At 39.8% G+C, this 24,621-nt stretch overlaps 1 long non-coding RNA gene across 2 annotated transcripts in view; it reads left to right on the top strand.

Moving 5' to 3' along the window:
- Positions 1-24,621, top strand: part of LOC138162161 (uncharacterized) — a 445,118-nt gene that overhangs the window by 379,342 nt on the left and 41,155 nt on the right. The window contains exon 5 of one of the 2 annotated variants that reach the window (XR_011168565.1): positions 14,203-14,756. The exons of the other annotated variant lie outside the window; for it this stretch is intronic. This is a non-coding gene — a long non-coding RNA (uncharacterized lncRNA). Of the gene's footprint in view, positions 1-14,202; positions 14,757-24,621 lie in introns of those variants that run through there. 2 annotated transcript variants of the gene reach the window in all.

Below are 24,621 nucleotides of genomic sequence, written 5' to 3'. Positions count from 1 at the left end.
GACAAGCCTCAACAAAGAAACAAAAGAGAGAACAGTAAATTGGGGATACAAATACACAAAAGTGAAAGACAGTCTAAAAGAAGAGAGGAAAAAACAATAAAATAAAAAGAAAATGCTCACTAAGGATCAGAGGTCTTCCAAAAGAATGTGACAGGACAAAAAACCTGAACACCATAGTGAAGGAAATAATAAGAACAGCTCAGAACTTCCAAACATAGAAAATGAATTTCCACATGAAAGAATTCACAAATCACCTCCAGAAAAAAATCTAAAGCTGCAAACTCCAAGTGATTAAATTTAACAATTCAATTAGAAATCACAAATTTGGGGAGCAATCAGGAGAAAGTCCAAATTCAAAAGAAAAGGCATTTTAATAACAGAACTATTCTGCACTCACTGAAACATGTAAGAGAGATTATTCCAATAATGTGTTCCAAAGAGCAATGGAGCTTAGGATGTGGACCACCATGATCTACCCTGAAAATCTGAGCTTAACATTACGTGGAAAATGATGGATGTTTAATAATAAAAAGAGTTTGAAACTTTCTTAGAAAGAAAATGAGAACTGAAGTGATTATTTGCTTCTTGAACATCCCAAACAACAGAAATGCAATAGGAGAGAATAAATGCAACAGGCAAGGACAGCAACAGCAGTAAAGTGGCAACAGAGAGACTGATAGGACATTTCTTTGTAAATGCAAAGAAGGAACAGGAAATGAAGGCAGAAGTCTGATAGAGGTACTAATTAAGAGGCAGAGAGGGGTCATTATGGACAGAATCTGGTGACTGTTTGCTTACAGGTGAACTCAATGGTTTTTTGTAGGACTAAATTACTACATTGCAGGGTACGCGGAAGGGAGGAATGGAGAGATAGAGAGAAGTATGCAATACACTAGGGTCAAGTCAAGGGCTAGCAATGAGAAGAAGGTGATCTCTGTCGTTTCAGAAAGACAAGAGCCTCCAGGGGAAGGGGTAAGGAGGAAGAGGGAAGGATTGAAAGGGGAGGGGGGAAGAAGGAGACCTTACTTTGGAGGTGGAAGCAGGTTCAATTGATGAATGTTTCTATGGGTGAAGAGAGATGGTCTGTGAAAGGAGATGGGGATCTTACACTGGGTCTGACATGAGGGATTCAGAGCTTGAAAAGTTTACTCATTCTATATCGGGAGGGGGGAATCAGAATCCTTAGAAGTAACTGGCATCGATGGCAGTGGGAGATGATTATTCAGTGAAGATGTTTTGAGGCAAATATGGGAAGAAAAAGTAGCCAGGGGAAAATATAGCTTAGTAGTGGACTGTATAATCAAAGATATGGTAGGACAAAAGATATGGTAAGACAAAAATAGAACATAGTAGGCCTTACTATGAGGCAGCATCCTCTTTGGCCCCTGCAAAAGTTGATATTATTCTGGAAATGAGGAACAGTGAAAAAGGGAAATTCATGGGGTGAGTCATGCAAGGCAATTGGAGAAAGTACCTGGGGAGAGTCTAGAATGGATACCTTGGAACCTTTGACTGAATAAGTAATACAGAGAAGAGAGGGACCAGATAGTTATAGGGGTCACGAAGGAGGGTCTAGTGTAGGCTGAAGAAAGGATGGATAATGAAGAGAATAAAAGAAATTATTTTTGAAAAGGGGTGCAAAAATGAACATTTAAAACTGAATGAACAAGACTAGTTGAAGTTCATTCTACAAATTCTCATGTGGGCATGGTTTTGATTATCTTCATCTTGGTCACTCTCCCTTGGATTCACTCTACCTTGTCAATATCCTTCCTAAAGGATGTGCAAAGACAATTCTTAAAATCAGTATATACTATGAATAGGGGTAGTTAGATAGGTCAGTAGATAGAGCACTGAACCTGGAGTTAAGAAGACCTGAGTTCAAATGTGACCCCAGACACTTGGTCACGGTGTAATGCTGAGCAGATCACTTAACCTCTGTCTAGGAAGCAGCTAGGTGGCTCTGTGGATAGAGTGTTGGGCCAAGAGTCAGAAAGACCTGAATTCAAATCCAGCCTCACTTACTAGCTATGTGATTGAGCAAGTTACTTAACTTTTGTTTGCCTTGCTCCACTGGAGAAGGAAATGGCAAACCATTCCAGTATCTTTGCCAAGAAAACCCCATGGTCTGTGGCATCATGAAGTGTTGGACACAACTGAATGACTCAACAATTCAACAGTACACACAGACACACATACATGCACATGTATATGTATAAATGTACATGTACACATGTTTGTATAAGTCTCTATACATATCAAGACATGGACATATACATGCATGGACATACATGTACATATAATTATGTAGATATACACACATAAGCTATAAATGTATATTTCTTTTTTTGCATTTTGGAGGGCAATTGGGGTTAAGTGACTAAATGTATATTTCTATATCTATTATATATATCTATAGCTATTATTATATAAAAGTTTATGCAAAATCACTAATAATTAGAGAAATACAAATAAAACAACCCTGAGGTTTCAATTTATCCCCCCCAAACTGTCAAAATAATTAAATATGGAAATAGTCAATGTTGGCAGGACTGTGGGAAGATAGGCTATTAATACATGATTTATGGAGCTATAACTTAGTCCAGCCATTATGGAAGTTAATTTTGAATTCTGAGAGAAAAGGCACTAAGCTATTCATACCCTTTGCACCAGAGATCCCTCTACCGAAGATATATTCTAAGTAAGGCAAAAAGAGAAAGACCTCATATATATCTAAATATTCATATCAGCACTTATTTGGGGTAACAAAGAAATGGAAAGTGAGTGCTGGTAGATGGGGAAATATCTGAATACATTGTAGTAGATGAATGTAATGGAATAACACTATGGCATAAGAATTAAGGACTTTTAGGGATTCAGAGAGACATGGGAAGCCTTCTAGGAACTGATACAAAATGAAGCAATCAGAGAGAGGAAAACAATACATTCCACAACAACAATATAAATGAAAAGAGAAATCAACAACTATAAGACTAAAAGGACCAATCTTGGCCCTATAGAAGAATAGGGGCAAAAAAAGGTACTTCCTCTTCCCTTCATTGGAGAGGAAGGGACCTACAGTGACAGAATGCTGTCTGATGCAATTACTCTGTTGGTTGATTTTGCCTTAACTGTTTTTGATTTGATATAAAGGAATCTTCCTGGGAGAAGAAGGGATCTATTCATAAATGACTATAATGTAAAACAAGTCATCCAATTATTGGGGAATGACTAAGCAAATTGTTGTACACAAATGTAATAGAAAAGTACTGCACTGTAAGAAATGATTATGAAGAAGAGAGGGAAGTATGGTAAACTCAGATTAACTTATGTAGCAGGATATAAAAATAACCAGAAAAGCAATATAGAGTACCATTGCATTGGTGCTTAATGATATTTGCTGAATTGAATTATCCATCCTTCTCAGTCTTGCATCATCTGCAAATTCAATAAGTACACTGTCTATGCCTTTCTCCAGGTTCTGTTCAGTAGAGGGAAGGAACACTTCTGGCTGGAATGATCAGAGCAAACAGTATGATTCAGGGGAAAGAGCTTGGCATTGGGAAATAGGGGATCAGGATTATGTTGCTAGTTCTATCACTAACACTTCAGACCACCTTAGGCAAATCCCTTGGCTTCCCTGGGACTCTGTAGCCTCACCTCTCAAACTAGGGGGTTGGCTTCCTTTTTGCCAGTTTTGATAGTTTATGAGCTTCTATGATTATAGAAGGGAGCCCACCCCAAGTGAAAGGCAGCAAGGGTGCTTGCTATCTGCCACACGCTCTACTAAGTGTTAAGATACAAATACAAAAAAAAAAGGCTTTTGCCCTCAAAGAGCTGACATTCTAATGGGGAAAGATAATATACAAAAGGAACTGAAATGTATTGGAAGGTGGGGAAAGAATTATCAAGATACCAGAGAGAGAAGAATGGTGTTGAAGTACAGAAAGTCAGAAGTATAGTTGGGAGAGGAATGAAGGTTGATCAGCCTTGAGCTCTTCTTCCAAATCTAGACCCTGTGAAGAGCTCACCAATGGGAGAAGGAGGTTGGCTTGACAAGAAGTTTCACTGTGAGAAAGATGAAAGTGTGGTTGTATGTTCCAGGATGAGGAGGTCCCAGGCACTTTGGGATTTTCCAGGGCAAGACTGCAACTGAGACATGGTGTTAAAGTGAAGAAAAATCAGAAGCCCAGTTTGGAGAAGAATAGTCAGAGGAAAAGTACAAAAGGAAGGAATCCTGAAGGAATAGTGAAACTATTGATTTCTTTGGGTTGGAGAGCTTTCATAAATAGATATCATAAGCCCTACTTTGTCAATTTTTCAGACCATAGGATGTTTAAGTCTTATGCCTACTAAACTTAATTTAGCCTTGAAGAAAAAACTGTGGTTTCTCTGCTTCAACAAGACAGTAGTTCCTTTAAAAAGCAACTCTTTAATAGAAATACAGAAGTGTGTGAGTGCATAGTTCTGTCAAATAAACAGTTTTGAAAGAATTAGTTCAGTTTTCACCTCAACACTTACCAAAGGCATCTGAGGAATTTAGTAAAGAATGGTCCAAAATAAGTCAGCTCATCAATGACTTGTTTTAAAATAGCATCTTACATGAGGAAGTGCTCCTGAAGTGGACAGGTGGTTAAAAATCTGAAGAGCAGGTGAGTTTGCAGGACTTCCAGGATGAGGGATGGGGGGAATCATGGGAGCTCCAAACAGGCCCTTCCCAAATGGAAAAAGGCAGCATTTCAGTCAAGTTGGTACTCTTTTCCACAGAGCTCTATCCAAAGAAATTGGCCTTTACTTACCTTTCTCTATGATCTTGGTCTGGCATTTTCTCTTGCCATGTCAATGGGCCAAATCTAATAAAATGAAATTTTAATATAGATCAATTAATAAGCATTTATTATATGCTATTTACTATGTACCAGGCACTGTGCTAGGCTCTGGGGATATAAAGATAGAAGTGAAATAAATGTAATGATTTACACTTGAGTTCCAGAAATCAATTTCACTAGTACCAGAGGCACAGCTAGATAGCAGTTTGGCGAAAGATTTCGTGGGGATTTCATGAACTGCAAGTTCACAAAGGACCAATGGTACATATGAATGGCAAAAAGATTTATTCTGGGTGGCATTAAGGCATTCCAGCCTCCTGGGTCTGCTCAGTCAAATCATCCTTGACTCCTCATTCCCTCTCACTCTCCAACTAATTATGATGAACTGCCAATTTTTACCTCCATTAAGTGGCATCTAGCCATTTCTCTTTGCTCACTTTCCTCACCCTCATCACGCACGACCTCATCACCTCTTATCAGGAGTATCACAATAGCCTCCTAACTGGACTCCTTTTGCTTCAAGTATCTCCGCTCTCTGACCCATCATCCATACAACTGCCCAAGTGACTTTAAGGGCAGATCTGACCATGCCACTCCTCCACTCAGTTAACTGTCTCTCTATTGCTTTTTAGTGATTAGATGAAGGCTTTTCTATTTGACTTTTAAAGGTCTTCAGAATTTAACCCTAGCTTATCTTCTGGTCTCACTCTGCAGTACCCTTCTCCCTGAGTTCTGCGATACAGCCAAATTGGCTTTTTCTTTGTTCCTCACGTGCGGTATCCCATCCTACATCACACTGCCTTTGTTCCTCAAAGTCTGTCTTACAGAATCTCTCATTCCTTCAAGACTCACCTCACGCACTGCTTTCTACATAAAGCCTTCCCAGCTACTACTGCCCTCCTTCATAAATACTTCATATTAATTTTGGACTGTTTCTATATATACATACATATGTATGTTTCTGTATATACATATATATATACATATTTCTATATAGACATACATATATACACACACACATACAAATATACACATACATATATATGAAACAATCTCTATCCTTGAAAAGCTTACATTCCATCAAAAGAAGGACATCATTTACACATATATGTAAATATACATATATGAATGTATCTAATAATAATAACAGCTAGAAAATAATGCCTAGTGTGTCTTAGGCACTGTGCCAAGCCCTTTACAAATATCTCATTTGAGCCTCACAGCAACCTTGGAAGATACTATTACTATTCCCATTTTACAGATGAGGAAACTGAGGCAAACAGAGGTTAAGTGACTTGACCATGGTCACTCAGCTAGTAAATGTCTGAACTCACATTTGAACTTACATCTTCCTGACTCCAGGACTGCTGCTCTGTCCATTGTTCTACCTAACTGACCATTCATGGGGTCTATAAAAGCTAGCTGTGAGACATAGTCGGTCCCTTTCTCAATAAGTCTTATTCTCAAGAAGACTCTCTTTGACTTTTTCCTTGTTCATTCTTCTAGAGTGTAGTAATGAGTTACAATTTATGGGCAATGTTCATGAACCCAAACTCATCTAGGGATTTCCTAATGCAGACTGCTCTTCAGAGAGAGGAGAGAACTATCCACACAATTCCTGTTCATCCTCCTATGGGAAGAGCAAAGCCAATGACTTACTCCAGTGATGAGGAGGGGTTTACTTCTTTAACAACCCCCAAAATACGGTTGCCTTTCACAAGTAGTCTGCATTGCAGGATAATACTGCGAGTTTTAAAGAAACAATATGGGATTTGGTGGTGGAAAGAGACGCATTAGGAAGACAGAAGACTCCCAATAACTGCCCCAAGTTCAATACCCTTCTGGAAATAGCTGGTCCCTAATGGAGGACTTTATATTTCTGTATCTATTCACGGACCCTTGTGAGTCTTTTATTTCATGCACATTTTCTGACAAGTGACATGAAGGCTGTTTCATACCCCATGCCCAAATTGTCTATTGAGTCTCTGTATGGGAGCTAGAGACACTGTTTCTCTTATCTGGAAAACCTAGACACAAACTATACCTAAGCTTCATCAGAAGATTTTGCTGGAACAATTCTAGGTGGGGACAATAAAACAAAAATAGAAATTGGCCCTTTGGAAGCAGTCTCAACTCAGTCCTTGTGAACCCAGAGCCTTTAGAGAATGGGAATGAAATGGGTCATGAGTCAAAGTCAAAGGTTACTTAACTCCAATATCTACATTAGGATGGAGGTATGGTAGAGAAATTCCTGGTTTTGGATCTCATTATTGTTGAACTTTTTACCCTGAGTAAGTTATTTTTCTTAAACCTCTGTACATCTTAGCTTCTTCATCTTTAAAATTAAATGGTTGTCCTAAAATTCATCTTTTCAGTTCTTCCCACCTCTAAATACTATGCCCTTTTATCTATTCAATGCCCTTTCTAGAAAAGACCAGTTGAGTTTCAAATATTTCATCCTATTTTTTTTTTCTACACAGCAGCCTTGTGAGGTCACCTGGTGATACTGGGAAAGATAATTTCTCCTGTTTTATGAGTGAGAAAAGGAAAGCCCAAAGAGGTTATCTTTGTGCTTTTAGGCCACACCAGCATTTAACCCTAGATCTGATAATGGGACCCAGGTGTCCTGGCTCCCACTCAGTGGCCATTCCACTAAACTGATGATTCTGGATTAGTTATAATGTTTATTTGTCTTGCTTAAGTGCAAAAGGAAGGATTATTCATCAGGCAACTTAATGAGACAATTAAAGGATGCATTTGTAGAACCACTGTGATTGTATAAACTAAAGCAAGATTTTTCTTTCTAGATGAAAATGATGCTTAATGTATTTTCAAATAATTATGCAATCTGGGCTTTCTTGGGTAATATTTAGACCACTTTTGCCAAATGACTTCATTTTAGTTATCATTTCCTTTGAGCTCTAATGTCTGTTGCTGTGTATTACGTATTTCTATTTACCCATCATAGTTTCCTTAAGATTTTTTTCCCCTTTTGATTCCCTTTGGGGTACAGGGTGTGGTGTGGGGGTGGAGAGTCAAAGGCCTGGTTCAGATTTGGTCACCATGGAATTTGCATTGATTTCATCCATTTCATATTGTTGTTGTTGCTGTAATTATTATCATTATTAGCTTCTGTAAAATTATCACATCTTAAAGCCAAGGCCCCAGGGAGATGCTGTGGTTCGTGGCTGACGTAATTTTATCCTTGGGCCAATCAGAAAGTCCGCATGATTCCACTGCCATTGTCAAGAACTTTGTTTTATAAGGCCTACACCAAAGGGGTCCCTGGTTGTATTCTCTGCTGGTTTTGGCACTGGCTCCCAGCAGTGTTTCCCTATTCTAGCCCCATTCATCTGGATGGAATATCTTTGCCAATGTTCCAGAACTTCCAGGGCCTGGGCATCAGCGTTGCCTGGGACTGGCTCTCATTCCAAGTCTTCAGCCCCTTACAGGGAAACTGATTTTACAGATTCTCTATTTGTGACATCAAGATAGGTTGCCATGGAAAAATGACATCTTCTAATTAAAAACACAGAGAGGTCACAAGTTTCCCAGAACAACTAGGGCACAGATCCTAAAAGGAAAGAAATGAAACATTAAAAAAAATCCTCCAGAGCTGCATTAGCCTGGAACTTTCTGAGCCTGAAAAAAAAATGCACTGAGTAGATAAAGGAATGCTAAACGAGTGTGGAAGTATGACAGAACCACAGATAGAGATGCTTTCTGCAAACAAGAGGTTAATGGAAATAGGGAATGGGGGACAGTTTTGGGTATTTGTGGGAAATTCTAAGAATGGTGGGGTGTTAGAGAAGATAGAGACCTTGCTTAGAGATTATCTAGTCAAACTCCCTTATTTTACAGGTTAGGAAACTGAGGCAAATAGATTTGCTTTTTTTCCCCTAACTTTCATAAAGACTGAGTGCTCTACCTGCAGTTGGAGGCGATATTACTCTCATCTGTAAATTTGAACTACATGACCTGTAAGGTCCCTTTCAGCTCTAAAAACTATGACCATAGGCAACTTAGACAATGTCACAGATAGCAGAACTGAGGCACTGAACATGGGCCCTCTGACTCCAAGTGCCTTCTTTCTACTGTCCTGTTCTATCTTGACTTGCCCCATAGACACTGAGCATGCTGACTTATACCTTCTGAAATGAGTGAATCCATAGGACTGATCAGTCTGATTTGAGTGACCTAACATCCAGAAGGAATCCAAGACAACTTTGGCTAAAGGTCATACTCATCTCCATCTGATAAAACTTTCCTTTATTTCTTAGATGATTACTTAATGTGTGACTTTTAAAGATGTTGCCTCCTTCTGCCTCTAGACAGTCATCCTTCAAGCTAGTCTGTGATTCAAGTTGGGCATATACCAATCCAATAATCCAATCTAATAAATATTTATTAAGCACCTACTATGTGCTAAGCACATGATAAAAAGAAGTCTACCCTCAAGGAGCTTACAACACACAACATACAAAAAAAAGGCAGGAAAATGGTGAGGGTAGGGGCTGGGGAGAGTAGGGGCAACCAGGGCAGAGGCATTTCCTTCCCTGGAGTTGAAACTTGGTAGAACAGCAGGTGAAAAGAGGAAAGTTTCTACCCTCTCTAAAGGAATGCATTGGGAGGAGTTTGGTACTCCTCCCTCTAGCCTTCCAATCAGAGGAGAGCAGGCTAAGGGAGGTAGTGTCAATCAAGGCTTGAGTTAGCAGCTTGGTGATTAGATTAGAAGTGATGAGTTTAGCTTGGGAGGGGCATCTTGCTTTGTGGAGTTGAAACTAGGCAGGGCTGGAGAGATACCTGATTAAACTAGAAAAATGAAAGAAAACCTAACTTTTTACTTTGGTTCCTCTGTAGCCAATGACAAAAATCTCTAGCTAAAGGTAAATAAGGAGGTTGAAACTTAGAGGTCAGTGAATGTTTAAGACTGTGGATGGATTTTATTCTTCTCTTGTTTCCCCTGTTATCCTATATATTCATGGAAAAGCAAATGAATATAATATCTACATTCTTAGGTGGGTGAGAATGATGAATAGGGAAGAGATCATGTCAATGTTTACCAGGCATTCCTTTTGAATTGTCCTTTGCCTTGATCATATATTTGATTTATAAAGAAATATCAGACTCAGGATTCAAAATTATGGGATGGCACTACCACGGTTTCTAGTTCTTTCACCATCCTGGCTATGTGCCACTTTGTTTATGTCGTTTCCTAAAATGTGGCAAAAAAGCATTAATGAAATTATTGCCATTCTCAATAGATTCCCATTATGTCATCATGTTCTGAATATTAAAGAATTCCCTGATAAAATAAATTAAAGGTATAGAGAAGAAATCTTTAATTTTATGGTTTGTTGGAAAATGGAGCTAATCTGCTTAGCCATGAGGGGATTTCTAACTGTTGACTTGACAATTAAATGTGAATTATAAAAAAATATTCATTTGTAAGTAATGAGCATGACTTGGTATCAAAATCACTGTCTTGAAAGAAGGGGTAGTAGAGAGGAGGAAACAAAAGAATTTAATTCTGACTCTGCCACTAATTCACTCTGTAATTTTAGTTAAATTGCTTCATTGGGGGGGGGCCTCTATATCACATCAATAAAGTAAGCTGATCAGATTCAGTGATCTATAAGGTCTCCTCTCTCTCTCCCTCCCTCCCTCCATATATATATATATATATATATATATATATATGTACACCACACACACACATATGCTTTGAAAATTGAGTTTTTTGCATTATTCTGCTCACCTCTCAACCATAACTTTGGGTATTCTCCCCGCCCCCCATTATATTTGTGACCAAAAAATGTGCTGAGCCTGTATTTAAAAAGACAATCATTTTTGCATTGCTGAATAGGATGTGGCTAAATCAGTGGAGAGTGTTCATTCAAGGAAAATGAACAAGATGATCCATTGGTGTATGAGAAGAAAATATCAAAACTTTGATTTATATTTTTAATCTCAAATTTAAGATACTAGACTTTCCAATACTTAATAGGCAAATTGATAATGGTACCCTCACTTGGTCCATGGTCTTTGAGGTATCCTGGGGGAAGAGGAGTAGTTCTGTTACACATAAGAGTTGACAGTGGTACTTATGGATCTTGGAGGTACAGGATCTGGGAACCCCCCTTGAACTCTGATTAAATCATCCTATTTGATGAGGCATTTTCATGAGGCCACAATGTAATGCCATGCATGAGCAGCTTTCCAGAAGAATGCTACTATGAACAGCTTTTAAGGTTCAGATTATACAGTATAGTAAACACTCTATTTATTCCATAACAAATTAGAGCAAAACATTCACAGAAAATCAAGGTACAGCATTCACAACATTACAACTTATCACAGAAAATCACAATATAGTATTCAAAACAGCTTATCATTAAAATGGCCACATAGTTTCTACTATAGTGGCCACAAAGTTTTGAACAAAGAACAAAGAACAATCATCTCAAAGTACAAATAGTCAAAGTCTCCCACTCATGGGGCACACTAAGTTAACTCAATCAGTCACTTATTTAGCAATCAATTACTAAGTGTCATTAATCACTAATCATTAATCAATCATTAGAAAATACATAGACACTCCACCCCTAGGTTAATAGTAAAATACAATTTCATCACTACTCAGTACCCACAGAAAGGTCTTTTCATCTTGATTTGAGGCAGGAAACTCCTACCTGAATCCACCAAACAGTCACCTGGCTTCAAAGGCAGACAGCTACCAGTTCTTTGTCCAACTCTCCATGTAAGTCCTGCTCCACACTGAAGTTCACAGGGTCCAGTCCATCTCAAATCTTTCACAATTTCTGTTCCTGGGAATTCAAGGCTCAACAAAGCCACAAACAGACAAAGTCTTAGCATCCCAGACATGCTTCCTCAGTCTTCCGCAGCTCATTAAAAAATCAGAATCACCTTATCCTGGGGCTGGGGGGTCCTGGTTCCCCCTCAGCCTACTGGGCTCCTCTTCAGAAGAAGCTCCCACACCACAAGTTCTCATGAAATTTTGACTCAGTTCTCGATTCTCATTTCTCTCCTGTACTTACTCTGCCTCCAGGTACTGGTCCCAAGAAATTCTGACTGTGCCTCTCTGGGACTTTTCTTATATACACACAGCATTAGCTTCCTGTTTCAGCCAACCTCTTCCTGTTATGTCAGCAATGGGAGACAGGAGTTCATACTCAACAGAGGAAGTGCTAAGTACCTGCTACCTTTGCTTAACCTGAAACAAGGTGCTAAGTACCTGCTTACTTGCCAATACAAAAAGGGGTTTTCAAATTCAAATTACATTCTACCACTCCAGAATCCTTGGCTTTACAATCTCAATCCAAATGGCCATGGATCCTGGAACAAATAGAGGCACTATTTGTAATCTTGCCAACTATGCCATAATGTAAGACTTAAGGACTCATGAAAATGCCTCATCAAATGGGATGATTTAATCAGAGCTCAAAGGGGTTTCCCAGAGCCTATACCTCATCAGTACCCTCTCTTGTTCCTACTTATCCATGTGACAAATAGTTGTCCCTTGATAGAGTTCCTTTGAGAGAATAGGAGAGTGGCTACACCTGTTCCACTAACTCAGCAGCATGGTAGCCATAGGCACATGGCTGCTAAATTAGCAGGGACTCAGAAGATCTAAGCCTGGGCCTTAAGGCTCCAGCTGACTTTCTGTAATGGGAATGTAGATTTTTAACATCTTCCCTGCCCCTAGACTAAAGTGCACCTGGAGCCTGTGGGGGGAGGATTGTTTCTCAGGAGATACTTTTTGATTGGGCAGTGGGTCAAGAGGGTTGTTACATTCTCTGACCCAGGAGAAGGCTATATAAACCCTGATGTGAGGCTTTGTTTTGGGGCTCACTTTGAGAAATGTTGTGTGATTTGATTAGATGAGACTCTGAGAAGCCGTTGAGAGCCCCCAGATTTGAAAAACCCAGATGTTGATGGTAACTGTGATTTGGTATGGATGTAATGGTTGGACAGTTTGGAAACCTGTCTGCTTGATCTGTTTCTCTGTCTTGATAATTCTGCCTCTATAGTCTGAAGTTCGGGGTGTTGACCTTTTTCCCCTGAACTAGATAAACTATATATGTTTGATTAAAGTAAGTTTGTTAACCTATTTTGAGTTGCTTTCCTTTAGCAAAGCAGATCCAAGAACCTGTGTTGTCAGCCATCCTGGGGACACTGGGGTGCTTGCTGACACACCTTCTGCCCTGTGTAAGTGTGTGTGTATGTTTTTCTTTGATCATAGGTAACAGAACAATAATCCTAAAGTGGTTGTGTTCAACTTTGCAATCAGTCTGTCAGAAGGCCCTGAGTATGAAGTCCATATCAGCTTAACCACAAAAAATGTCCTTTCCACATTGCAGTCCTTTTGGAGGAGAAGCTAACTAACAAATAGAATGGTCTGGATTGCCAAAGACATGCACCTAGAGGAAAATATTTGAGCAGTGTAGGGTTGGATGAGATATAAAATGTATATTCAGTAGTTCTATAAATCCTGTCACATCTTCATGTTTTAAGATTGAACCTACTAGGATAACATGTAACAGTAATTATATTATTATTATTTCTTTCTGAAACTATTTTTGTCTTCACGTTTATGAGACCTATGTATTTAGCATTTCTTTTGGAGGAATTAATAGCTGTCTTATACTTGGTTTAGGCTTTTGTCCCACACTTTGGGGAAACCCTTGGCATGACGCACAGCCTAAGCTTTCCATAATTTTTCCTGGGTGTTCTTGATTGGACAGGAACCAAAGAGCCAATGAGACAAAAATACTTAACATTTTCTTTTTCAGAGACAGGTTCCTCTAGGTTTGAATTACTTTATATGTGTGCACAGGCCCAGAATTGGTACTTAGAACTTAGTGGGAAGGGGGTGTACACAGTTCTCTAGCCCCTCTGAGACTACCACCAGGTCTTATTGTTCCATATATACTTTCCCTTCTGTCATGGTAATGTAATTTTAAATTTGAAGATCCCTTTTTGTTGGCAAAAGTAGCAGGTACTTAACACTTAGTAACTGATCAAGCCTCTGATTGGGGGAACAGAAGGTATGAACTGCTGTCTCCTGTTACTGATGTAACATGAAGGGGTTGGCTGAAAGAGGAAGTTAATGCTGTGTATATAAGAAAAGCCCCAAAGAGGCACAGTCAGAATTTCCTTGAGACCGAGATCTGGTGGCAGAGCAGCTACAGAAGAATGGAGAACTGAGTCCTGAGAACTTGTGGAGGTGGAGCTTCTTCTGAACAGGAGCCCAGAGCCTGGAGCCCAGAGCCCAGAGCCCAGGAGCCAGAAGCCCAGGTGACTGAAGCATGACTGGGATGCTGAGACTTTGTTTGTTTGTGTTTTGGTTAAGCCTTGAATTCCCTGGAGCAGAAATGGTGAAGGATCTGACATGGACTAGACCCTGTGAACGCCAGTATGGAGCAGGAACTCTCCAGAGAGCTGGTCGAGGAACTGGGAGCTGTCTGCCATTGAACCCAGGTGACAGTCTGGTGAATACAGGAGAATCTGGGACCATGGAAGGGTATCCAGGGAATTTGAGAACAGGCCCCAAGTCACGATGAAAAGACCTCTCCTTGGGTACCGAGTAATTATGGAATTATAGTTTACTAGTGACCTGAGGGGTGGAGGGTTTTGTGTATGATACTTAGTAAGACTTTGCTGAATAAGTGACTGATTTGTACTTTGAGTACTTTGAGATATTGTTACTGATAAGTGACTGATTGAGTTAATCAAGACTTTGCCCCATGAGTGGAAGACTTTGGCTAATGAACTTATATCCTATTGATGGGAAAAAGTCTAGATACAATGCTATTTTCTCTATATCATCCTGTTTCTCCATTGTCATGCCTTATTTCATTAATTTCATTCAATAGATCTTGAATAAATAATACTATGCACTAAAAACCTTGAGTAAATGGTTTATATCAATACTCCCCCCCCCCAAAAAAAATAATCAAGTGATGATGCTGTCACAGCAATTTTCCAAAAAGATAAGGCACTAGGGATTAAGGTAGGGATGTGTTCTAAGGAGGGTTACAAACTTAGGTGGCAACCATGAGGGAAGGGAGCTTGCTGTGTTAACACTTGCATAGAGCATATCATGTAAGTGTTTACTTTCCCAGAATGTAAGCATTGGAAGTAACCTCAGAAACCAACTTGTACCTGAAGAGCAATCACCTTTGTAAGATCCTGAGAAGATCCAGCCTCTGTCTGTAGACTTCCATTTAGGGGAAATCTACTACTTCCTGGGGTCCTTTTAGACACCTCTATCTGTTACAGAACTTTTCTGAAATCAAGCTTAAATTTGCCTTTCTCAGTCCTCTGGGGCTAAGAAGAATCAATGTATTCCCTCCAAATATTGTAAAGTGGCTACCAATCTTCCCCTTCTCTATTCCTTGTCTTCACCAGGACAAATGTCATCAGTTACTGAAAGTGATCTTCTCTATGTTGTGATTTTGGGGCCCCTTGCCATCCTGGTTATCCTAAACATTCTCCAATTTGTCAACATTCTTTCTATAATGTGGTATCCAGTCATGAATACAATACTCCAGACATACAGCTCCAATAAGACATGAGCCGAGTGGAGGGGAGAAGTGGAAGGAGAGGAGGGGGAAGAGGAAGAAGGAGGAGGAAAAAGAGAAGATGGAAGATAAGGAAAAGGAGGAGGAGGAAAAAGAGAAAAAAAGGAGGAGATTTTGAAGAATGGAAGGGGTATGGCATAATGTTAATGGGATTTAAGATCTTTCCCCACCCATTAATAGATCTCTGGTGGAGCCCATCAAGGGGAGCTTACTTAGGGGAGGCTTGCCTGTAGGAAGGCTTTCACATTTTTTGTTAATTTCTAGTAAGGCACTGAGTCAGGAGGGTTATGATGCCTTTTGGCTCTGAGAAGTGTATGTATACTGAGTTAGTATTTTGCTTTGGAGACTCCCTTATGAGAAGGATCTTGTGATTCCCTGGTGGAGATTCTGAGTGGCCTATGTTCAGAGGTCCATGACTGCTCAGACGTAAAGGCTCAATGGATCCAGAGAGGTATGTAAAATGTATACTTGATTCAGGCAGTAAGAGCCCTGCCTGTTGGTCTTTATTTCTCTGTTTGTATTTTCTCTGAAGTTCAAAGTGCTGACTTTCCCCTGAACTAGTGAATGAAATTTTAAAAGATTGTTGACACCTTAAATAGCTATCTTCCCTAGTAAAGCAGATCTAAGAACCTGTGCTAGCAGCCATCCTGGGTATGCCATGTGGTTGCTGCTACAGATAAGTAGGCACAAGGAAAGGCAGAGTGATGGTTTATGCCAAGGCCTGAATGAATTGGGCAAGAATAAACTCAATTAATTATCTGGGAGAATTAATTATAGAACATGGTCCAGACTTACAGTACCCAGTATAGGGCTGTGTACACAGCAGACACTCAATAAACATTTCATCATCTCCAACCATCCACTAGATGCAACAATTCTGAGTTTTGTGAGTGGCAGCAGAATTCTATACTAAAACATTGTTGCTCGTATACAGTAAGTAAATTTCAAGAGGTAGGTTATGACCCAAAGAGGGTGATGGCCCTCGTAGATCATTGGTATTTGGCTGGGAGAGAAGTTCCTGAAATAGCATGCTGACTTTTGTTTTTTAGGTCCAATGTGGATATTTCTGACAGTTGGATTGACAGAAAATGAAGATGCAAGAAATATCTATGCCTTTTATCTTTAAAAAAATGTCTTTGCAAAAACTTGCAAAAACATTTCCATGGGAGAAATAGACCCAGAGAGAGAGAGAGAGAGAGAGAGAGAGAGTGTGTGTGTGTGATCTTTGATTCAAAGTTAATTCCCTTTTGAACTCAAGTTGAGGTCCAGGGACAAATGGTATGTCACACACACAACCAAACCTTTAGCTTTCAGTGTTATAACTGAGGTGGCAAGAACTCAAAAGGTTGATGCAAAGATGATTAAAAAAAAAACTCATGCCAAAGGTCATTTCCCCCCTTTCCTAAAAGCTAGACACACTTTAATTGGGTTTGTATATTTCAAAGCTAAGATGGCTGTACCAAAATCGGATAGAAGAAGCCATGATGCAAAACCTTACAAAGGGTGCTTGTCTCTTAGTTGGAGATTAAATACTGTGACTAATTGGGATGAGGGTTAGACGAATGCAAGAGTATTTAAAATGCTGATCTATGCTTTCACGAATGTAGAAAATGTCATTCATGTTCAATTAATGAGAAAGGGTCCTTTTTGAAGTCTAAGACCCAAACTTGTGTCCAGAAAGCATTCTATCCTGGGGCCCTTGTAAGTACAACAGTGGTGCATTCCTTGTTGATCTTTGGTAAAAATCGCCTTAGTCAATGACCTCTAAGAATACACATTTAGGAATTAGAGTAGCAATGGGAAAAATACTATTCTGTTGAACGACATCTTTCACAATAGGGATTTCCTTACGGAGGTGGAGGACTGTGGATATGGAACATTGCATACATTGTCTGACTCAATTATTGGGTTCTTTAGTTTTGCTTTTTTCTTTTCTCTTTTCAAAATTCTCTGCTTTAAGGGATGGCTTTTTGTGTAGAAGAGGGAGGCTATATTCAAAAATAAAGATGATGTAAAAAAATCAGAGGGGCTATCTAATTAAGGATAATGAAATCCTCTTCAAAGAGAAATGAAACAAAAGTAATACAAAAAATACACAGGAATCAGGTTCCTGGCTGAGACTTTTTTTTGCGGGGGGGTGGGGGGGGTGCAGGGTACAACTTACTCAGAGAGCTCCTGAGCATTTGCCTGGTGACCTGCAGGAGACGATATATGGGACAGGGGGGAAGGGAATAGAAGCAGCTTGCCATCTCTTGGGACCCTGCCTTGCAGCCTAAATCCCAGGTCTAAATGCTGCTTAGGCCAAAAGCACAGAACCTACTAGATTCTTCCCTCTACCCCCAATCATTTTTATATGGATTATTTGTATGGCCAGCTTCAATAGGAACATCTGCATGTGGGTCTTAGGTAGAATCAAATAATATTTCATAGGCCCCTGAATGTGATTGTAAACTTTTCTTTTAAGTGCTTAGAAGATTCCCATGGAAATAAACTTTAAAAAAAGACATTGGAGGTCTACCACACATTCAATAAGTGATTATTGAATAGAACATAATGACAATAACAGTCCACACTTATGGGGCACTTTTAAGTTTCACAAAGCCCTTTATCTGTAACAGAGGTGGGGAACCTGGGACCTTGAGGCCAGATGGGACTCTCTAGGCCCTCGAGTGTGGCCCTTTGACTGAATCCAGGCTTTACAGCACTTTGAGGGCAAAGACTATCTTGCTTTTTTTGGCATTTTCATCCCTAGAACTTAGCATGGTACCTGGAACATAGTAAGCACTTAAATCCTTTTTTTTCCTATTAATTCCTTTATTCATTCATAGTCATCTAGCCAACACCACCCCCCCCCCCCTCCCCCCCCCCAATTTCATAGATGAGAAAACCGTGACCTAGGTAATTTTCTCAGATTCTAAGAGGCAGCGGGTAGCTCCCAGATTCAGGAAGACACTAACTGTGTGACCCTAGGCAAGTCACTTAAATCTGTTTTGCCTCAGCTTCCTCATCTGTCAAATGAACTGGAGAAGGACATGGCAAGCCACTCCAGTATCTTTGCCAAGAAAATCCCAGATGGGACCACAAAGAGTCAGAAATGACTGAGCAACAAGACACAGAGGGGATAGATTCCAAGCATGGGGGATGGCCTTTGCAAACGCACCAAGGTAGGAGATAGATTGTGTATGGGATAGAGGTATCTATTTTTATCTATTTATTATTTTATCAATTTGGCTGCTATGCAGAGTGAGGAAGAGTGAGTGATTTGTAATTATCTCAGAAAAGTAGATGGCAGTCAGATCATAAAGGACTTGAAACATGGGACAAAAAAAGAATTTGCATTTTATCTTACAAACAACCCAGAGCCTTTGGAGCTCCGTAATGATGAAGTCACATGGTCAAAAATGACCATGACCAAGTCAAATGGACTTCTTTGCAAATATCAATTTGGCAGTAGTGCAGAGGATGGCCCAGTAAGAGGAGAAATTGACAGCCAACCGAACAGTTAGGAGCCTATGACAATAGTCCAGGTGAGAGGTAGTAGGAGCCTAAGCTAGGATAGCATTCGACTTCAGGGATATGATGCAGACTTTTGGTCCCCCCAAATATTTTCTTCATAAATTCACTGATACCTGAAATTAATATGGAAAAAAGCTTTTTTATCTCATGATTAGAGGAAAAGCTTAAAATACAAAAACCCATAAAAGTCCCACACAGTCAGGTGCCAATTAGTACAAATAATTGATTTCCATGAAGTTGTGGCATGTATTCAAATTTATACTATTTAAAATTATAATTATTGCAGTGAATAGAGCACCATCCTGAAGTGAATAGAGCACTGGCCCTGGAGTCAGGAGGACCTGAGTTCAAATCTAGCCTCAGACACTTAACACAAAAACTAGCCATGTGACCTTGGGCAAGTCACTTAACCCCAATTGCCTTCCAAAAAGCAAAAAAAAAAAAACCCAAAACCAAAAAATAAATAAAATAAAATTATGATTATATAAAATACGGTAATTTCTATCCCCCAAATATCATAGAAAAGCAAAAAGGACCCACATATACAAAAATATTTATAGCAGCTCTTTTTTTGATGGCAAAGAATTGGAATTTGAGGGGATGCGCATTGAACGGGGAAATGGCTGAACAAGTTGTGGTTTATGAATGTAATGGAATACTATTGTGCTATAAGAAATGATGAGCAGGCAGACTTCAGAAAAACCTGGAAAGACTTACAGGAACTGATGCTGAATGAAATTAGAAGAACCAGGAGAACAATGTACATATAGTATCAGTAATACTGTGCAGTGATCCACTACAAATGGCTTAGCTCTTCTTATCAATACAATGATCCAAGACAATTCCAATGGAATCATGGTGGAAAATGTTTCCACATAGAACTGATGGAGTCTGGATGCAGATTGAAGTATGCTGTTTACACTTTTTTTTCTTCGACCTGTATATTCTTTCACATGACTAACATGAAGATGTTTTACATGATTACACATTTATAGCCTATATCAAATTGCTTACTGTCTTAGGGAGGGGGGAGGTAAGAGGGAGAGAAAATTTGGAACTCAAAAATTTTTTTAAATGAATGTCAAAAATTTCCTTTATATGTAATTGGAAAAATAAAATACTATGAAAAATTTAAAAATGAAATATGATAATTGATTCTGACCTAATAGGAATATTCAGTGAGAATTAAAATAATGCTGCCACTTTAGGAGATTTATTATTCATACTAATGGGAAGCTAGCTGAATTTAATCACATATTTATTGGGACTCAACAATATAAAACAAATACCTAATATTTTATAATAGACAATCTTAGTCTAATAATCATTCCTATTTCACAAATAGGGAAACTGAGTTTCAGAAAACTGAAATGGCTTGCCACAGCTCATAAGCAAGCAGTGGAACTATGATGCAGATCTAGGTCTTCTGGCCACAAGTTCAGTGTCCTTTCATGGTCTGGGCAACTTCTCAAGGCATCTTAAGAATATAAAAATATATAAGATGCAAAAACTCTAGGCTTGGAGTCAGAAAATATGGGTTCAAATCCTGACTCTAGCACTTAATTTGAGTGATCTTAGGTATTTCACTTAATACTCTATGCCTCAGTTTCCTAATCTGTATAATTGAAATAATAATACCTGTACTTAAAAGTTAATGTGACCTAGTGGGTAGAGAGCTAGTTTCCATGCCAAGTGTGATAGCTAGATGGCAGAGTGGTTAGACAGTTATGCAAGGAATTAGGATGACCTGTGTTCAAATCCTGCCTTAGATACATAGTAGTTGTGTGATCCAAGGCAAGTCATTAAACCTTTCTATGACAGTTGCCTTATTTGTAAAATGAGAGGGCTGAACCTGATGGATTCTATGATTTCTTCCACCTCTAATCTATGATCCTATGAGTCTACAAGGACCTGGGTTCAAGTCTTCCTTCTGATATAAACTGGTTGTTTGGTCCTTGGCAAGCCACTCCTTCTTCTTCTTCTTCTTCTTCTTCTTCTTCTTCTTCTTCTTCTTCTTCTTCTTCTTCTTCTTCTTCTTCTTCTTCTTCTTCTTCTTCTTCTTCTTCTTCTTCTTCTTCTTCTTCTGCTTTTTGGAGGGCAATTGGGGTTAAGTGACTCAGGTCCTCCTGACTCCAGGGCCAGTGCTCTATTCATTGCACCACTTAGCCGCGCCACCACTTACTTCTAAGTACCTGAGACAGCTCTCTCTGAGACACTAAGTTGCAGAATGGATGTTGACCTACAATGATTAAAGGAGCTCCCTCATCAATGAAATCTCACATCTGTACAACAATAACAACAACAACCCTTGTAACTATTTCACAGAGTAACTCTCAGGAAAAAAAAAAACGCTTTATGGGAAATCTTAACATGCTATATAAATAGGAGTAGTTATGGTAGTTAAATTTACCCACTCTACAGCACAAGTTACTGATACCATTTTCTCTCTTCAGAGAATTGGGGTGGGCAAGGTTGGCAGAAGAGATGGGGGGAAAAAGCAGTGTTCACCTGATATAGGATTGGAGAAGCGATATTCAAAAGAGGGAAAAGGGAGAGAAAGGGTAGCTTGGCATCCACAACACATTTCTCTCACTTCGAAGTTTCAATGAGTATTCACCCCATACAAGCAGTGACTACCACAGGAGTTCCAAGAAAGCAGAGTCAAGGCAGTTTACTAGAGTGATAATAATAGTTAACATTTATATTGTGCTTTGAGGTTTGCCAAGCCATTTAGACATTTTAGCATGTCATGAACCATGTGATCTTCACAGCAGTCCTATGAGATAGGTGCTTTTATTATATCTATTTTACAGATGAGAAAACTGAGTCTGAGAGAGGTTAAGTGACTAAGCCAGGGTCACACAGCAAGTAAGTGTCTGAAGTAGTATTTAAGTAATATTTAAGTAGTATATTTTCCAAGTCTTCCTGGACCCAAAGTCCAGCACCCTCTTGTTCCTATCGACCAAGTAGACTTTGGATAATGTGTTTTAAGCTGCAAAGATTGGGTAGTAAATATTGCAGATAGGCCAAGAGAGATGGAGGGCAATCTGGGTAAATCCACTCCCAAGTAACATATTTTTGGGTAGTGGAAGCCTAAAATGGTGTGTCATAATTTTTAAATTGGTAGAGAAGCCAAAAACTGATTTTTTTTTGTTTTAGCTAAATTTAGGCACTAATTATTCACAGAAAAGCCAAGCTCCATTTATTAATGTCAGTGTATAGATTAGCAATGATCTGGCAAAAGGACCATCCCTCTGTAAATTTGGAACTTGTCATGGGGATTAATGGGCAGAGAGCAAGATGTCTGCAGCAGTGTTTGGCCATTCAAAGCCATTACAAGTCCAGACACAGTCAGGGTTGGGCACATTCCCATGATTCTTTGCCCCTTGGCAGATGATCAGGTCCCTGCTGCTCCTTCCTCCCTGAACCATTTCCCCTCCTCACACAGATCCCCTCTACAATAGAGCAAAAGGGACAAGTTACTCACAGGTCACCTGGCAAATGCCCACTTGCCCTCTGAAGGAGTCTGACCGTGAAGCCAGACAGTAGTGCATTTTGTAGCAAGGCTTGGAGGACCAGCTTTGACTGCCTAGGAAGGCCATAGCAGGAATATGATTCCCAAATGAATTGTCAGGGTTCCTCAAACTCTGATCTAGAAAGGTCCCTCAACCTTTGATTTAGGTAACCACAAAAGATTAGTTGTTCAGTCATTTCTGACTGCATTTGGGGTTTTCTTGGCAGAGATACTGGAGTGATTTGACATTTCTTTCTCAGCTCATTTTACAGAAGAGGAAATGGAGGCAAATAGGGTTGTGGGACTTGCCTAGGGTCACACAGCTAATGGGTTTCTGAGGCCATATTGGAACTCAAGTCTTCCTGACTCAGGCTTCTATCCACTGTACCATCTGACTGCCCCCAAAAGATTAGGGAAGGGGGGCAGCTGGGTGGCACAGTGAATAGAGCACTGGCCCTGGAGTCAGGAGGACCAGAGTTCAAATCCAAACTCATCCACTTAACATTTACTGGCTGTGTGACCTGGGGCTAGCACTTAACCCCAATTGCCCTACCTTCCCCCCTCCAAAAAGACAAAAAAAAAAAGATTAGGGAAGGGCTCAGAAAGTATTATCAAAGATACTGCTGTTTGATGTTAAATCATCATCACCTGTCTCTTAAATATGATCGTTCCCTAATGCCCAGGTGGTTTTCAGGCCAATACAATTCAGCCAACTTAATCAAGACCACTCAATGTAGGGGAACACAAGCACAGATGCATAGGAAAAGTGACTCAAGTAGGGTGCCCCCAGAAGGGCACTGTTTTGCCAAGACAAGTTCTCATGGAACACTGCAGAGGTGTATAAAGGGACACACTCAGATGTAGCACAGACAGTCAGTCAACAAGCGTTTATTGTCAAGAACTCTGCCAAGTGTGCTGGGAATATAAATACAAGTAAACAACCAAAATAGTCCCTGCCCTCATAAAGCTTGCGTTCTAATGGGGTGGGGGAGAGGAAGGCAACAAATAAAAGAAAGCTGAAGGAGGAGTGCAGAAAGGGGAATTTGTGGTGGGAGGAGAGGAAGCTACTTAGGCTTGGCCATAATGGAGAAATCTCTATTGCAGCCTAGTGAGAGATGAAGTTATAGCCATTATTATATAAGTATGAATTACTATTGCTTGTTACTGTAAAAATTCATACTATAGTGAGGATGGCTTTGTTTAATGTCCTCCTTCATTTCTTGTTTTTCCTTTTATCTGTCCTCCTCAGCAAAATCATTTCTTCTTAGTGATATGGGGCAGTCTGACTGGACTCAAGCTCACATTCCTGTTTATTCACACTTTTATCTGCCTTTCAGATAATGACACTAGGTGACATTTATATCGACATTTGAGGCTTACAAAGCCTCCAAGTTCATGATGTTATTTGAGTCTAACTAAAACTTTGTGAGACATTGTTATTTGCTTTTTACAGATGGGTAAGCTGAGGCAACAGACGATTAGGTGACTTCATTTAATCCTAACAGTCCTGTAAGGTCGAGTGCAATTATTATCCCCTTTTTGTAGAACAGGAAACTTAGATGATTTTCCCAAGGCCGGTTACTAGTAAAGGAAGAACCCAGATTAAAATAGAGGTCTTTTGACTCCAGGTCCAGTGTTCTTTCCTCTACGTTGCCCCATCACTACCTCTCAGTTGGCTTGGGTTGCCCTTTCCCCTCCACCCAACACAATGTTAGATCTCTCATCCAAACCACACAATCTCAGAGCTGAAAGATTCCTTGATATCATCTAGTCCAACCCATAAGTGAATGGGAATCCGGTCTACAACATACAAGGAGTCATCGGACCTCTATCTGAAGGCCTCCTGTCAGAAGGAACCCACTACTTCCCAAGGCAACCTTCCACAGGCTCACAGAATGACAGCCAAACCATTTAGAAAACTTGGTTCCATTCAGCAGTATTCCCAGCTGTCTCCACGGCCCCTCAGCTGCCCCACATCAGCAGCTGGCCATCAATCTTGGAATCTGCCGTTTGCCAGTCTCAATGGCAAGTTGCCCAGATGGAGTTCTGTGGTGCTCCTGTAAGAGTGTCTGACAGGTGGCTCTAGTCTCTGCTGAGATGGGCCACTGCATTGGACTTTGTACTCTTTGTCTTACTAGCCTATGAGCCCAGGCTCCTT

Source organism: Petaurus breviceps, unplaced genomic scaffold, assembly GCF_028583685.1.
Source record: "Petaurus breviceps papuanus isolate PSGF00001 unplaced genomic scaffold, PetGlider_PUasm1.0 186, whole genome shotgun sequence".
Taxonomy (NCBI): Eukaryota; Metazoa; Chordata; class Mammalia; order Diprotodontia; family Petauridae; genus Petaurus; species Petaurus breviceps.
The sequence above is the reverse complement of the archived record's forward strand: the minus strand, read 5'-3'. Positions and strand labels throughout refer to the sequence as shown.